The sequence below is a fragment of the Pongo abelii genome, chromosome X (genome assembly GCF_028885655.2).
Source record: "Pongo abelii isolate AG06213 chromosome X, NHGRI_mPonAbe1-v2.0_pri, whole genome shotgun sequence".
NCBI lineage: Eukaryota > Metazoa > Chordata > Mammalia > Primates > Hominidae > Pongo > Pongo abelii.
The window spans coordinates 96,628,392-96,646,522 of record NC_072008.2 but is presented as its reverse complement, the minus strand read 5'-3'; positions in this window follow the sequence as shown (position 1 = coordinate 96,646,522).

The following is an 18,131-nucleotide window of genomic DNA, read 5'->3' as shown; positions in this document are numbered from 1 at the left end:
AATTCCGTGTGATATTGGTACCTACATAAGCTGTTTATTTTTAACTAAAGTTTTTATTATTAAAAGCACATTCTCAAGGTAAAAATGCAAAAGCACAGGAATGTATAGAATGAAAAATCTTATATCCCCTCACTACTATCATTCCAATCTACAAAGATACTATTAAAAATTTTGCATGTCTGTATCCTTCAAGAATTGGTTTACAGAGGTACAAATCTATGCACACAGATAATAGGTTGAGAGAGAGGGAGAAAGTAGATAAGTAGTTATACAGCTATATATAAATATACATGTGTACACACACATATTACAATAAATAGTATAATGGTCTCTGGACCAGTATATGAGTACATCCATAAATAAATTCCAAGATGTAGAATAAAAAATGTATTTTAAATTCTAATAGATATAGTCAGATCCTCCTTCCCCTTAAATAAGTAACAACTTACTTTTCCACTACAAATATCAAAGTATGAGTTTTTCAATCTATTCAGCAGTGAACTTTATCAAAATTTAACTCATTACTGCTTTGATAGATAAAATATAGTACCTCTTTAGTACTATTTCAACAGTTGTATTTTTTCAAGTCCACATAGCACTTGTGATAATGAAATAAATTGCAGATTGGACAAAGATATAAACATGGACAAATTATTTTTATAATTTTGGAAGTCTTGGGTCTTCCTAAGAATAACTAAAATCCTACAAACCATATTAAAAGTTTATTCAATTGGATCTCATTTATGTTAAAATCCACTACATATTTGAGAGTATTTCTAAAATGCCTGTGTTCTTATCTTTGTTAATCTACTCAAAAAGAGTATCAAATTATTATTATTTTTTTCTGAGTTTGGGTCTCACTCTGTCACCCAGGCTGGAGTGCAGAGGCATGATCTCAGTTCACAGCCACCCACGCTTCCTGGGCTCAAGTGATTCTCCCACCTCAGCCTCCCAAGTAGCTGGGACTACAGGTGCACGCCACCACACCAAGCTAATTTTTGTATTTTTTGTAGAGATGTAGTTTCACAATGTAGCCCAGACATAAGCAATCCGCCCACCTCAGCCTCCCAAAGTGCTGGGATTGCAGGCATGAGCCACCGCACCCAGATACAAGGAAGACTATCAAATTCTTAATTGCCATATCTTATTTTAAAATCTGGAAGAAGGGCCAATATGACTAATTATTATTTTTTATTAGTGGTCATCTGGGTAATTTATAGATACATTTCAATGTAAATTTGTCAGGATAGTTAATATATTATGATTTTTATTTGAATAATATTTAATTTTGATATTAATATAAGGAATAGGGATATCTTCTCTGGAATATTTAAGACCCAAAACAAAGAATATTTGTGTATTAATTTAGCTCTTAATTATTTCAAGAGAGTTTTAAATGCCATGCACCAAACTCGTCAAATATCTCAGTGTTTCATATCTGTTGCTGATGTAAATGATATATTTTCTTTCCTTATATTGTCCAATTAATTACTTTCTATATATTGAAAATCTATTGCACTTTGTATATGAATTTTGTACCCAGCTATCATACTGAACTACACTATTGATGTTAATTGCTGTGCAAAGATTGCTTTCAAGAATGCAATCATATAATCTAAAAATATCATTCATGTTTTTCTAAGTGTTTATTCCTTATTTCTTGTATTTATCTAATGATGTTATCCAGGAAATTCAGAAAAGCATATGGGTGGTGATAAAATGCATTGTTGCTTTACTCATAGCTAGAGCTTTCTAATAAAAATGATGTTGGTTTTGTTGTGAGGTATGTATATTGAGATATATCTAGCACTTTGAAAGAAATATCAGACTACTTCTATCTTCTTAAGAGATTTTTTTGTTGAATTATAGGTTTGCAGGGTACATGCACAGGTTTGATACATGCATATATTGTATAATGATGGGGTATGGGTTTCTAGTGAGCACATTACCCAAATAGTAAACATAGTACCCAATAGGTAGTTTTTCAAACCCTGCCATCCTCCCTGCTTCTCCTGTCTTTTAGTCCCTAGTGTCTATTGTTTCCATTTTTAGGTCCGTGGGTACCCATTATTTAGCTCCCACTTATAAATGCAAACATGCCATATTTTATTTTGTTTTTGCATTACTTCACTTAGAATAATAGCCTAGAGCTGCATCCATGTTGCTGAAAAAAGCATAATTTGATTATTTTTTGTAAATGTGTAGTATTTTGTGATGCATTTATACGATATTATTTTTATCCAGTCTACCATTGATGGAAATTTAAGTTGATTGTACACCTTTGTTGATTCAATCACTATTGTGAATAGTGCTGTGGTAAACATATGAGTGCTATTGTCTTTTAGTAGAAAGATTTATTTTTCTTTGGGTAGATATACAGTAGTGGGATTTCTGGGTCAAATGGTAGTTCCACTTTTAGTTCTTTCAGAAATCTCCATACTATTCTCTGTAGGGGTTGTACTAATTTACATTCCCACCAACAGGGTATAAGCATACCCATTTCCCACAATCTCACCAACATCTGTTTTTTTTGATGTTCTTAATAATAGCCATTTAACTGGTGTCAGATGGTATCTCATTGTGATTTTGATTTGCATTTCTTTGACGATTAGTGATGGTGAAAATTTTTTTCATATGTTTGTTGGCCACATGTGTTTCTTCTTTGAAGTTGTATTTTCTTTGGAGAAGCGTCTTCTCATGTTCTTTGCCCACTTTTTAATGTGGTTATTTGTTTTTTACAAGTTGATTTATTTAAGTTCCTTATAGATTTTGAATATTATTCTTTTTCTGGATGCATAGTTTGCAAATACAGTTTTTGTATTCTGTAGCTTGTCTGTTTAATCTATTGATTTTTGTTTTGCTGTGCAGAAGCTCTTTAGTTTAATTAAGTACCATTTGTCTATTTTTGTTTTTGATACAATTGCATTTGATGTGTTAGTCATAAATTATTTGCCTAGGCCAATATCCAGAAAAGGTTTTTCTAGGTTTTCTTCTATGATTTTTTACAGTTTCAGGTCTTACATTTAAGTCTTTATCCACCTTGAGTTAGTTTTTGTGAGAAGTAAGGGTTCAGTTTCAATCTCCTGCACGTGGCTGGTGAGTTTTTCTAGCATCATTTATTGAACAGGGTGTCATTTCCCCATTGTTTATTTTTTTTTTAACCCTGTCAAAGATCAGTTGGTTGTATGTGTGAGGCTTCATTTTTGGGTTCTCTTTTCTTTTTCATTTATCTGTGTGTCTATTTTTGCACCAGTACTGTAATGTTTTGGTTGCTATAGCCTTGAAGAATTTAAAGTCATGTGAAGTGATGCCTCCAGCTTTGTTCTTTTTGTTTTGGATTGCTTTGGCTATTTGAGCTTTTTTGGGGATTACATATTAATTTTAGAGTTATTTTCCCTAATTCTGTGAAAAATAACATTGGTAATTACATTAGTCGGGGCTCTCTAGAGGAACAGAACTAATAGCATATATATATATATATATATATATATCTGGTACTTTATTGAATATTATTAACTCACATGATCACAAGGTTCCACAATAGGCCATCTGCAAGCTGAGGAGCAAGGAAGCCAGTCTGAGTCCCAAAGCTGAAGAACTTGGAGTCCAAAGTTCAAGGGCAGGAAGCATCCAGCACAGGAGAAAGATGTAGGCTGGGAGGCTAGGCCAGTCTAGCCTTTTTACATTTTTTCTGTCTGCTTTATATTTGCTGATAGCTGATTAGATGGTACCCACCCAGATTAAGGGTGGATCTGCCTTCCCCAGCCCACTGACTCAAATGTTAATCTCTTTTGGCAAAACCATTACAAACACACCCAATCTCAATACTTTGCATCGTTCAATCCAATCAAGTTGACACTCAGTATTAACCATCACAGTAGTTTAGTAAAAATTGCTTTGAATCTCTATATTGCACTGGAGGTATGGTCATTTTAACAATATTGATCTTTCCAATCCATGAGTATGGAAAGTTTTTACAGAGGTGTGTGTCTGTCATCTACTATTTTTTTCATTAATGTTTTATAGTTCTTGTTGTAGAGGTATTTCACCAATTTGGTTAAACGTATTCCTAGGAATTTTATTTTTGTGTGATTATGGTAAATGGGATTGAGTTTTTTATGTGGTTCTCAGCTTGAACATTATTGGTGTATAGAAGGGCTACTGATTTTGTATGTTGATTTTGTATCCTGAAACTTTACTGAATTTGTTTATCAGGGAGGAAGTTTTTGGAGGAGTCTTTAGGCTTTCTAGATATAGAATCATGCCATCATAGGCAGAGATAATCTGACTTCCTCTTTTCCAGTTTGAATGACTTTTATTTCTTTCTCTTGCCTGGTTTCTCTGGCTGTGACTTCCAGTACTATGTTGAGTAGGAGTGGTGACAGTGGACATCCTTGTTTTGTTCCACTTCTTATGAGAAATAGTTTTAGTCTTTTCCCAGTTAGTATAATGTTAGCCATGGATGTGTCCTGCATGGCTTTTATTATTTTGAGGTATGTTCCTTCAATGCCAAGTTTGTTGAGGGTTTTTATCATGAAGGTATGTTGGATTTTATTAAATGTTTTTTTTTGCATCCAATGAGATGATCATATTTTTTTTAGTTCTGTTTATGTGGTGAATTGTATTTATTTATTTGGATTCCAGGGATAAAGGTCACTTAATTGTGATGAATTATCCTCTTTTTTTTTTTGATATGCTGCTGCATTTGATTTGCTAGTATTTCACTGAAGATTTTTGTATCTATGTTCATCAAGTATATTGGCCTGTAGCCTTCTACTTTTTAGAGTCCTTACCTAATTTTGGAGTCAGAATTATACTGTTTTCATAGATTGAGTTAGAGAAGAATCCTTTGTTCTTAACTTCTTGTTATACTTTCGGCATGATTGGTGCCAACTCTTCTTTATATGTTGTGCAGGATTCAGCTGTGAATCCATCTGATCCAGGGCTGTTTGGAATTGGTAGTTTTTTGTTATTTTAAATATTGACTCAATTTCATAGCTAATTATTGGTCCATTCAGGATTTGAGTTTCTTTTTGTTTCAGTCTGGAGAAGTTGTGTATTCTTAGGAATGTATCCATTTTCTCTGTTTTCTAGTTTGTGTGCATAGAGATGTTCATTATAATCTCTGAGGATCCTTTGTATTTTTATGGTACGAATTGTAATGTCACCTTTGTCATTTCTTATTGTGCTTATTTAAATCTCTCTTTTTAATTGGATAATCCAACTAGAGGTCTATTACTTTTTTATACTTTCAGAGAACCACCTTTTGTTTCATTGATCTTTTGTAATGTTTTTTGTCTCAATTTCTTTTAGTTCTCCTCTGATCTTTGTTATTTCTCTTCTTCAGCTAGCTTTAGACTTGGTTGGTTCCTGATTTTCTAGTTCCTTGAGGTGCAACTTTAGGTTGTTAATTTTAGATCTTTCTAAATTTTTGATGTGGGGATTTAGTGTGGTAATCTTTCCTCTTAAAACTACTTTTGCTCTATCCCAGACGTTTGGTATAGTGTGTCTTTGTGTTCATCTGTTTCTAAAATGTTTTAATTTCTGCCTTAATTTTGTTGCTCATCAGAAAGTTATTTGGGAGCAAGTTGTTTGGTTTCCATGTATTTATGTGATTTTGAGAATTCTTCTTAGTATCAATTTCAAATTTTATTCCACTATTGTCAGTGAACATGCTTAATATGATTTCAATTTTTCCAATTTATTAAGGCTTGCTCTATGACCAAGCGTGTGGTCAATTTTACAGAACGTTCCATGCACAGATGATAAAAATGTATATTCTGTGGTTTTGGGTGGAGTATTCTGTTGATGTCTATTAGGTCCATTTTGTCAAAAATCCAGTTTAAGTCCAGTGTTTCTTCATTACTGTTCTACCTGGATGATCTGTCTTGTGCAGTCAGTGGTGTGTTGAAGTCACCCACTATTAGTCTGTGGCTATCTGTCTCTTTTCTTAGTTCTAGTAGTATCTGTTTTATAAATCTGGGTTCTCTGATGTTGGGTGCATATATATTTAGAATGGTTAAATTTTCTTGTTGAATTGAATCCTGTTTCTTTATGTGAAGCTTTTGCCTTTTTAAATAGCTTTTGGTTTAAAATCTGTTTTATGTGTTACAAGAATAGCTATCCATGCTCTTTTGTGTTTTCCATTTGCATGATTGATCTTTCTCCACTTTTTAGTTTGAGTCTGTTGGTGTCATTTTACATGAGATGGGTTTCTTGAAGGAAATAGAAGATTGAGTCATAATTTTTTTGGATATTTTAAATGGAGTATTTAGGCTATTTATGTTCAAAGTTAATATTAATATGTAAAGTATTGTTCCTATCATAATGTTATTAGCTAGTTTCTTTGTAGTCTCAATTATGTAATTGCTTTATAGAATCTGTGAGCTTTGTATTCATGTGTGCTTTAATGGTAGCGTGTATCATCCTTTCATTTCCATCATTAGAATTCCTTTGAGCATTTCTTGCAGGAGCAGTCTGGTGTTGATTTATTCCATTAGTGTTTACTTATCTGGGAAATACTTTATTTCTTATTACTTTATAAAGCTTCATTTCACAGGGCATTAAATTATTGGCTGGCATTTTTTTCTTCTATGAAGGCTAAAAATAGGCACCCCCTATCTCTTCTGTTTTATACAGTTTCTGCTGAGAAGCCTGCTGTTAGGCTGATGGGATTTCTTTTATAGGTGATTTGGCCCTTCTCTCAAGCTGCCTTCAATATTTTTTCTTTAGTGTTGACTTTGGATAGTCTGATAACTATATGCCTTGGGGACCATCATCTTCTATGGTGTTTCACAGGTGTTTTCTGAATTTATTGTATCTGAATGTCAACTTTTCTAGCAAGATTAGATAAATTCTCCTGAATTATTCCCCCTAATTTGTTTTCAAAGTTGCTCATTTTTAAGAAAAATTCTTTTAGAAATGCCAAGAAGTCTAGGTTTGGTCTCTTTAAATAATTTAAAATTTCTCAAAATTTTCATTCATTGTTAACTATTTTTTTAATTGCCTGAATGGTTTAATTTGAGAAACCTGACTTGAAGATATGAAATTCTTTTTTCTGCTTGGTCTAATCTACTGTTAAAGCTTCCAACAGTATTTTGAAAGTCCTGTAATAAAATTTTCAATTTTAGTCTGGGGGCTGGCAAGATGGGAAATAGGAACAGCTCTGGTCTGCAGTTCCCAGTGAGATCAACTCAGAAGGCAGGTGATTTCTGCACTTCCATCTGAGGTACCTGGCTCATCTCATTGGGACTGGTTATACAGTGGGTGCAGCAGACAGAGGGTGAGCTGAAGAAGGGTGGGGCATCACCTCATCCGGGAAGTGCAAGGGGTCAAAGAACTCCCTCCTCTAGCCAAGGGAAGCTGTGAGGGACCATGCCATGAAGAATGGTGCATTCCAGCCCAGACACTATACTTTTCCCATGTTCTTTGAAACCCACAGACCAGGAGATCCCCTCTGGTGGCTACACCACCAGGGGCCTTGTGTTTCAAGCACAAAACTAGGTGGCCATTTGGGCAGACACTGAGCTAGCTGCAGGAGTTTTTTCTTCATACCCCAGTGGCACCTGGAATGCCAGCAAGACAGAACTGTTTACACCGCTGGAAAGGGGGCTGAAGCCAGGGAGCCAAGTGGTCTAGCTCAGTGGATCCAACACCCATAGAGCCCAGCAAGTTAAGATCCACTGGCTTAAAATTCTTGCTGCCAGCAAAGCAGTCTGAAGTTGACTTAGGACACTCAAGCTTGGTGGTGGGAGGGGCTTCTGCCATTGCTAAGGCTTGAATAGGTGGTTTTTCCCTCACCATGTAAACAAAGCCGCTGGGAGGTTTGAACTGGGCAGAGGCCACCACAGTTTGGCAAAGCTGCTGTAGCTAGACTGCCTCTCTAGTTTCCTCCTCTCTGAGCAGGGCATCTCAGAAAGAAAGGCAGCAGCCCCAATCAGAGGCTTATAGCTAAAGCTCCCATCTTCCTGGGACAGAACACCTGGGGTAAGGGGCGGCTGTGGGTGCAGCTTCAGCAGACTTAAATGTTCCTGCCTACCGGCTCTGAAAAGAGCAGCAGATCTCCCAGAATGGTGCTTGATGTCTGCTAAGGGACAGACTGCCTCCTCAAGTGGGTCCCTGACCTGCATGCCTCCTGACTGGGAGATACCTCCCAGGAGGGATCGACAGACATCTCATACAGGAGAGCTCCAGCAGGCATCTGGCAGGTGCCCTTCTGGAATGAAAGTTCCAGAGGAAGGAAGAGGCAGCAATCTTTGCTGTTCTGCAGCCTCTGCTGGTGATATTCAGGCAAACAGGGACTCAAGTGGACCTCTAGCAAACTCTAGCAGACCTGCATTAGAGGGGCCTGACTGTTAGAAGGAAAACTAACAAACAGAAAGGAATAGCATCCTTTCTGTTTTTAAATTAACAAAAAGGATATCTATACAAAAACCTCATCCAAAGGTCACCAACATGAAAGATGAAAGGTAGACAAATCCACGCAGATGAAGAAAAACCAGTGCAACAAGGCTGAAAATTCCAAAAAACAGACATCCTCTTATGCTGAAAAGGATCAAAAATCCTTGCCAGCAAAAGAACAAAACTGGATGGAGAGTGAGTTTGAAAAATTGACAGAAATAGGCTTCAGAAGGTGGGTAATAACAAACTCCTCCGAGCTAAAGAAGCATGTTCTAACCCAATGCAAGAAAGCTAAGAACCTTGCAAAACAGTTAGAGGAATTGCTAACTAGAATAACCAGTTTAGAGGAGAACATAACATGATGGAGCTGAAAAACACAGTATGAGAACTTCATGAAGCATACACAAGTATTAATAGCTGAATAGATCAAGTGGAAGAAAGAATATCAGAGACTGAAGATTAACTTAATAAAATAAAGTGTGAAGACAAGATTAGAGAAAAAAGAATAAAAAGTAATGAACAAAGCCTCAAAGAAATATTGGACTATGTGAAAAGACCAAACCTACATTTGATTGGTGTACCTGAAAGTGACAGGGATAATGGAATCAAGTTGAAAAACACTCTTCAGGATATGATCCAGGACAACTTTCCCAACCTAGGAGGTTAGGAAACATTCAGGTCAACATTCAAATACAGGAAATACAGAGAACACCACAAAGATGCTTCTCGAGAAGAGAAACCCCAAGACACATAATCATCAGATTCATCAAGGTTGAAATGAAGGAAAAAATGTTAAGGGCAGCCAGAGAGAAAGGCCAGGTTACCCACAAAGGGAAGCCCATCAGACTAACAGTGGGTCTCTCTGAAGAAACCCTACAAGCCAGAAGAGAGTGGGGGCCAATATTCAACATTCTTAAAGAAAATAATTCTCAACACAGAATTTCAAGTCCAGCCAAACTAAGCTTCGTAAGTGAAGGAGAAATAAAATTATTTCCAGACAAGCAAATGCTGAGAGATTTTGTCACCACCAGGCCTGCCTTACAAGAGCTCCTGAAGGAAGCACTAAATATGGAAAGAAAAAATTGGTACCAGCCACTGTAAAAACATATCAAATTGTAAAGACCATCAACACTATGAAGAGACTGCGTCAACTAATGGCATAATAATGACAGAATCAAATTCACACATAACAATATTAACCTTAAAAGTTAACAGGCTAAATGCCCCAATTAAAAGACACAGACTGGCAAACTGGATAAAGAATCAAGACCCATTGGTGTGCTGTATTCGGGAGACTCATCTCACATGCAAAGACACACATAGGTTCAATATAAAGGGACGGAGGAATATTTACCAAGCAAATGGAAAGCAAAAAAAAAACAAAAAACAAAAAACAAAAAACAAAACAAAACAAAAAAGCAGGGGTTGCAATCTTAGTCCCTGATTAAAACAAAAAAAAAAACTTTAAACCAACAAAGACCAAAAACGACAAAGAAGGGCATTACCAAATGGTAAAGGGATCAATGCAACAAGAAAAGCTAACTATCCTAAATATATATGCACCCAATATGGGAACACCCAGATTCATAAAGTAAGTTCTTAGAGGCCTACAAAGAGACTTAGACTCCCACACAATAATAGGGGGATACTTTGACATCCCAGTGTCAATATTAGACAGATCAATGAGACAGAAAGTTAACAAGAATATTCAGGACTTGAACTCAGCTCTGGACAAAGCATACCTCATAGACACCTACAGAACTCTCCACCCCTAATCAACAGAATATACATTCTTCTCAGTACCACATCATACTTATTCTAAAATTGACATCATAATTGGGAGTAAAACACTCCTCAGCAAATGCAAAAGAACGGAAATCGTAACAAACAGTCTCTCAGACCACAGGGCAATCCAATTAGAACTCAGGATTAACAAACTCACTAAAAAAACATGCAACTACATGGAAACAAAACGACCTGCTCCTGATTGACTACTGGATAAATAACTAAATTAAGGCAGAAATAAATAAGTTCTCTGAAACCAATGAGAACAAAGACACAACATACCAGAAACTCTTGGACACATCTAAAGCACTGTTTAGAGGGAAATTTATAGCACTAAATGCCCACAAGAGAAAGCGGGAAAGATCTAAAGTCAAAAGCCTAACATCACAATTAAAAGAAGTAGAGAACAAGAGCAAACAAATTCAAAAGCTAGGAGAATACATGAAATAACTAAGATCAGAGAAGAACTGAAGGAGATAGAGAAAAGAAAAACCCTTCAAAAAAATCAATGAATCCAGGAGCTGGTTTTTGAAAAGATTAACAAAATAGATAGACCACTAACCAGACTAATAAAGAAGAAAAGAGAGAAGAATCAAACAGACACAATAAAAAATAATAAAGGGGATCTCAGCACTGATCCCACAGAAATACAGACTACCATCAGAGAATACTATAAACACCTCTATACAAATAAACTAGAGAAGCTAGAAGAAATGGATAAATTCCTAGATGCATACACCCTCCCAAGACTAAACCTGGAAGAAGTCAAATCCCTGAATAGACCAATAACCAGTTATGAAATTGAGGGAGTAATATAATAGCCTACCAATCAAAAAAAGCCCAGGACCAGACAGATTCACAGTCAAATTCTAACAGAGGTACAAAAAGGAGCTGGTACCATTCCTTCTGAAACTATTCCAAAAAATAGAGAAAGAAGGACTCCTCCCTAACTCATTTTATGAGGCCAGCATCATCCTGATACCAAAAGCTGGCAGAGACACAACAAAAAAAGAAAATTTCAGGCCAATATCCCTGATGAACATCGATGTGAAGATCCTCAATAAAATACTGGCAAACCAAATCCAGCAGCAAATCAAAAAGCTTATCCACCATGATCATGTCAGCTTCATTCCTGAGATGCAAGGCTGGTTCAACATATGCAAGTCAATAAACGTAATCCATCACATAAACAGAACCAATGACCAAAACCACATGATTATCTCAATAGATGCAGAAAAGGCCATTGATAAAATTCAACACCCCTTCATGCTAAAAACTCTCAATAAACGAGGTATTGATGGAACATATCTCAAAATAATAAGAGCTATTTATGATAAACCTACAGCCAATATCATACTGAATGGGCAAAAGCTGGAAGCATTCCCTTTGAAAACCAGCACAAGACAAGGATGCCCTCTCTCACTACTCCTATTCAACATAGTATTGGAAGTTCTGGCCAGGGCAATCAGGCAAGAGAAAGAAATAAAGGGTATTCAAACAGGAAGATAGGAAGTCAAATTGTCCCTGTTTGCAGATGACGTGATTGGATATTTTGAAAACCCCATCCTCTCAGCCCAATATGTCCTTAAGCTGATAAGCAACTTCAGCAAAGTCTCAGGATACAAAATCAATGTGCAAAAATCACAAGCATTCCTAAACACCAATAATAGACAAACATGGAGCCAAATCTGGAGTGCACTCCCATTCACAATTGCTACAGAGAATAAAATACCTAGGAATACAATTTAAAAGGGATGTGAAGGACCTCTTCAAGAGAACTACAAACCACTGCTCAAGGAAATAAGAAAGGACACAAAGAAATGGAAAAACATTCCATATTCATGAATAGGAAGAATCAACATAGTGAAAATGGCCATACTGCACAAAGTAATTTATAGATTCAATGCCATCCCCATCAAGCTACCATTGACTTTCTTCATTAGAAAAAACTACTTTAAATTTCATATGGAACCCAAAAAAGACCTTGTAGAGCCAAGACAATCCTAAGCAAAAAGAACAAAGCTGGAGGCATCATGCTACCTGAGTTCAAACTACACTACAAGGCTACAGTAACAAAAACAGCATGGTACTGGTACCAAAACAGATATGCAGACCAATGGAACAGAACAGAGGTCTCAGAAATAATGCCACACATCTACAACCATCTCATGTTTGACAAACCTGACAAAAACAAGCAATGGGGAAAGGATTCCCTATTTAATAAATGGTGTTGAGAAAACTGGCTAGCCATATACAGAAAACTGAAACTGAACCCCTTTCTTACACCTTATACAAAAATTAACTCAAGATGGATTAAAGACTTAAACATAAGACCTAAAACCAGGCTGGGCACAGTGGCTCACACCTGTAATCCCAGCACTTAGGGAGGCCAAGGTAGGTGGACCACCTGAGGTCAGGAGTTCAACACCAGCCTGGCCAACGTGGGGAAACCCCACCTCTACTAAAAATACAAAAAAAAAAAACCCAAAAAATTAATCATGCATGGTAGTGGGTGCCTGTAGTCCTGGCTACTTGGGAGGCTGAGGCAGGAGAATTGCTTGAACCCGGGAGGCAGAGGTTGCAGTGAGCTGAGATTGTGCCATTGCACTTCAGCCTGGGTGACAAGAGCATAAAACTGTCTCAAAAATAAAAATAAATTAATTAATTAATTAAAAAAATACCTAAAACCATAAAAACTCTAGAAGAAAACCTAGGCAATACTATTCAGGACATAGGCATGGGCAAAGACTTCATGACTAAAACACCAAAAGCAATGGCAACAAAAGCCAAAATTAACAAATGGGATCTAATTAAACTAAAGAGCTTCTGCACAGCAAAAGAAACTATCATCGGCATGAACAGGCAACATACAGAATGGGAGAGTATTGTTGCAATCTATCCATCTGACAAAGGACTAATATCCAGAATCTACAAGGAACTTAAACAAATTTACAAAAAAAAGACAACTCTATCAAAAAGTGGGCAAAGGATGTTAACAGACACTTCTTAAAAGAAGACATTTATGCGGCCAACAAGCATATGAAAAAAAGCTCATCATCACTGGTCATTAGAGAAATGCAAATCAAAACCACAATGAGATACCATCTCATGCCAGTAAGGATGGCAATCATTAAAAAGTCAGGAAACAACAGATGCTGGAGAGGATGTGGAGAAATAGGAATGCTTTTTCACTGTTGGTGGGGTGTAAATTAGTTCAACCATTGTGGAAAACAGTGTGGTGATTCCTCAAGGATCTAGAACCAGAAATACCATTTGACCCAGCGATCTCCTTACTGGATATACACTCAAAGGATTAGAAATCATTCTACTATAAAGACACATTCACATGTGTTTTTGTTGCAGCACTATTCACAATAGTGAAGACTTGGAACCAACTCAAATGCCCATCAATGATAGCCGGGATAAAGAAAATGTGGCACATATACACCATGGAATACTATGCTGCCATAAAAGAGGATGAGTTCATGTCTTTTGCAGGGACATGGATGAAACTGGAAACCATCATTCTCAGCAAACTAACACAGGAACAGAAAACCAAACACTGCATGTTCTCACTTATAAGTGGGAGTTGAACAATGAGAACACATTGACACAGGGAAGGAAACATCACACACCAGCGCCTATCTGGGGGTGGGGGTTTAGAGGGAGGATAGTATTCAGAGAAATACCTAATGTAGATGACAGTTTGAAGGGTGCAGCAAACCACCATTGCAGGTGTATACCTATGTAACAAAACTGCACATTCTGCACATGTATCCCAGAACTTAAAGTATAATAATAATAATTCAATTCTTGAAGATCTATTTTTTTTGTTAATCTAGCTATCTCATATTTTATATCCTGAGTTGTTGTTCTGGCATCTTTGTTTAGGTTTTGTACTTTGTCTTGGATCTCATGATGTTTATTTGCAGTTTGTATTTTGATTTTTTTATCTGTCGTTTGAGACTTTTCAATTTGGTTATTATCCATTGCTAGAGAGCTAGTGCAATTCTTTGGAGGTGTCAGGACACTCTGGCTTTTTGTAATGCTAGAGTTCTTGTGCTGAGTTCTTCTTCTCATGTGAGGAATGTGTCACTTCTTATTTTTCAATTTGTTATCATTTGGATGGAACTTTGTATTTTATTTCTTTTTATTTTTTCTCTTGAGGGTATGACTGTTGCGTATGTTTTGTATAATCATTTTGCTTCACTTCTGGATGCTTTCAAGGGGCCAAAGATCTGTTTGTGTTCTTTTGCTGTGGATAGCTCCTGTGTGGAGACTTTCTCAGCTCCTGCTTGTTGTAGCAATGTATTGGGCATATGAGTTGACACAGTATTTCATGCACTGCTGAGGGAATGGAAGATTCAGGAAGCTTATCTCATGTACTAGTACTAAGCCATTCTGGCAGCAATTTTATTTGGTAGTGCAGATCAGCCTCTGGTCCAGTATGTGGTGCTTAAGAATAAGAGCCAGCTCACCCAGGGTAGGGTGGTGAGAAAAGATCATGTTGGGTGAGCTGAGATCTTGGAGGAAGGGGCAGAGAGGCGTGCAGGATCTCCTTGTTCTGAGCTGGTAGGAACATGATCTGCTTCCTTATCACTTCTATTTTCAGGGCTCATTATCTTCAGTTTGTAAAGACTGTTTCCTTTAGTTCCTGGCTGCAATATTGCTTCAGTCTGCAGATAAATGCCTCTGATGGCTACTACCCAAATGGTCTCAGGGTAGATCCTCTTCCCCTAGTCCAGGGCAGGCAATTCTGTGACTTGTCTGTCCTCTTTTTCTGGCATGCTGCTGTTCTGTGTAGGAAGAGAGTTAGGTCCCACACTCTGAGTACACCCAAAAGGTGTGGGCTTACTTGCAGCAGAGATAGAGCCACAGTGAAAAATGCAAACTCTTCCTCTGAGTGCACACAAGGCAGTCCTTAGTGGGAAGAATCCCTGCTGCATCCACTGAGGGTTAAATCTCACAGATTCCTGCAGCACCCTAGGAATCTGCCAGTCCCTTATACTTGCCAGTGTCATAGCAGGTTGTGGGATATGTTTGCGGGATGTCTAGCGTTGTGACAACTAAAGGGCAGAGAATCCCCAGGCATGGCAGTGGCTTGCCATGGGTGCACAACCAGTCTGGCATCTGACATCTCAGTGCAGGTGTGAGGGGAGTACAGGCAATACCTGCATGAACTGGCCGCCCAGTTCTCTTTTACTGGGAAGTTTTTAAATCACCATCAATAGCGTTGCCCTAGGTTACAAAGGCAGAGGGGTTCCCCAACAGTTTGGCAGTCAGCAGATTGTCACAGGGGTGAGGGGAGCAAAGAAGCACTCCCACAGAACCTTTCCATGGGGCTCTGAGTTCCCCAGGGGTTGATCTCGGCTAGACTCTTGCTGCTTCCCTTTTCTGCATCTGAGCTTCTTCCTGTAGGCTCTCCAACAGGCCCTGGGTCTCTTCTCTCAGTTTTCCATTTGGAACTTGTCCATTCACCAGTAAGTTTGATTTTTTTTTCTGAGGAGAAGAGGCGTTAGATGGCCCGAGTTAGCCATCTTGAAAAACATAATTGGAATTACATTGTAATTTGACTTTTGTAAAATATCTTCAGATATTTTTTAAGAACATTGTGTGTTTTAGGTTTTGTAAGTTTTTAAATTTAAAAAAACATTTAATTGACAAATGAAGATTGTATATATTGAAGGTGTACAATGTGATAATTTGATATATGTATATATTGAATAATGATTATCATAATGAAATTAATTACAATATCCTTCACCACCCATGCTGTACATTAGATTCTTAAAAGTTGTTTATTTTATAACTGGAAGTTTGTGCCATTTGACCAATATCTCCACATTTTCCCCACCCCCAGCACCTGGGAAACACAGTTCCACTCTCTAAGTGTTTCACTTTTTTAGATTCCACATATAAATGAGATCATACAGTATTGGTTCTTCTGTGTCTAGCATATTGCACTTAGCAATAATATCTCCATGCTGTCAGAAATGAAATGTCTTTTTCCTGTTTTAAGCTGAATAATATTTATTGTTTGTATACATATACATTGTGATAAACACACACACACATATATATATATGAAATTATACGCCGGGTGCGGTGGCTCATGCCTGTAATCCCAGCACTTTGGGAGGCTGAGGTGGGCAGGTCACAAGGTCAGGAGTTCAAGACCAGCCTGGCCAACATGGTAAAACCCTGTCTCTACTAAAAATACAAAAAATTAGCTGTGTGTGGTGGTGCACACCTGTAATCCCAGCTACTTGAGAGGCTGAGGCAGGAGAATCACTTGAACCTGGGAGGTGGAGGTTTCAGTGAGTCAAGATCATGCCATTGCACTCCAGCCTGGGTGACAGAGCAAGACTCATCTCAAAACAAATTATATATATGAAATATTGTATATATATATAAACATTTTCTGTATCCATTTATCCATCAGTGAACACTTGGATGGATTCTATAACTTAGCTGCTGTGAATAAAGCTCAATGAACATGGGAATCCAGATATCACTTTGACATACTAATTTCATTTCTTTTGGGCATCTAACCAGAAATTGGATTGCCTATAATTTCACTGTATTGCCTTTATAAATTACCAAGTCTCAGGTATTTCTTTGTAGCAATGCAAGAATGAACCAATACAATTAGTCTACCTAAAGGTTTGTCAGATTTCTTCTTTACAAAACACCAACTCTTAGTTTTATTGATCTTTTCTATTGCCTTTCTTGTGTCTATTTTATTTTTGTTCTAATGTTTACATTTTCTTCTTTATCCTGACTTTTAGCTAAGTTCTTCTTTTTCTTGAGGTGCAAAATTTGACTGTTATTTGAGATCTTTTTTTTTCTTAATGAAGGCATTTATTGCTATAAACTTTACTCTTAGAACTGCTTATGCTGAATCTTATAAGTTTTTGTATGTTATGTTTCCATTTTTGGTGTTCTCATAATGATTTTAAACTTGCTTTTAATTTATTTTTTGGCCCTTAGTTGTTTAGGAACAAGTTGTTTAATTTTCACACATTTCTGAATTTTACAACATTTCTGCCATTGGTGATTTCTAGTTTTATAACATAGTGGTCATAAAAGATATGTGATATGATTACAATATTCTTAAATTCATTAAAGGTTGTTTTGTGGCCCAAAATATGATATATTCTGATGAAGATTCCATATACACTTGAGAAAAAAATTTGTGCTACTGCTATTGGATAAAATGTTCCATATATATCTCTTAGGTCCATTTGTTCTATGCATTTGAATGAGCAAACACTTCTTTCAGTATTTACAGACTACTTTTGGCAGATGAAGACCTTCTCCTGTTGATTTCCTGTGCTTATTGGATTATCTCCAAGATTGTGGCCAAGTGGTGTTTGAACCCGGTCATGTGACTGCTGCTGGTTTTGCAGTGGAATTTGCACTTAGTGGGCCTGTTACCAGGGGCTCTAGGGAGTATGAATCCTATATGTTTTTCGAGTGGACTGGACTGACTCCAGGTCTTTGGTCAGCAGATCTGGCACTGGAATAAGGATCTACTTCAAAATCTGCAGATGGTTTTCCTGTTTCCAAGTGATGAATGGATACTGCTTCTTCTAGGTCTCTGGGAGGGCTTATGCTGGGTAATTCTGAGAATCCTCAGACAGGTAATACCAACCCTAGACCATGGCTGGAAGGGCTTTGAACTGAGTCCAGGGCTGGTTCACGTCTGTAGCCATTACTGAGGCCTATAAGCCTGCAATTGGTGTCAGAAGTGGATATGTATTCTAGTGGCTCCCTGGGAAAGCAGGACTGTTCTCAGACCATAGCTGACATGAGCTGGAATCAATTTACAGGGCTGTTTTAAGATTCACAGGGGGGCCAAGGTCAGTAGGCTTGCCTACAGAGGCAATGCTGAGTGAATTTTCCTCTAGGTCCCTCTGCAGTGTGGAAAGAACTGCTCTCAAACC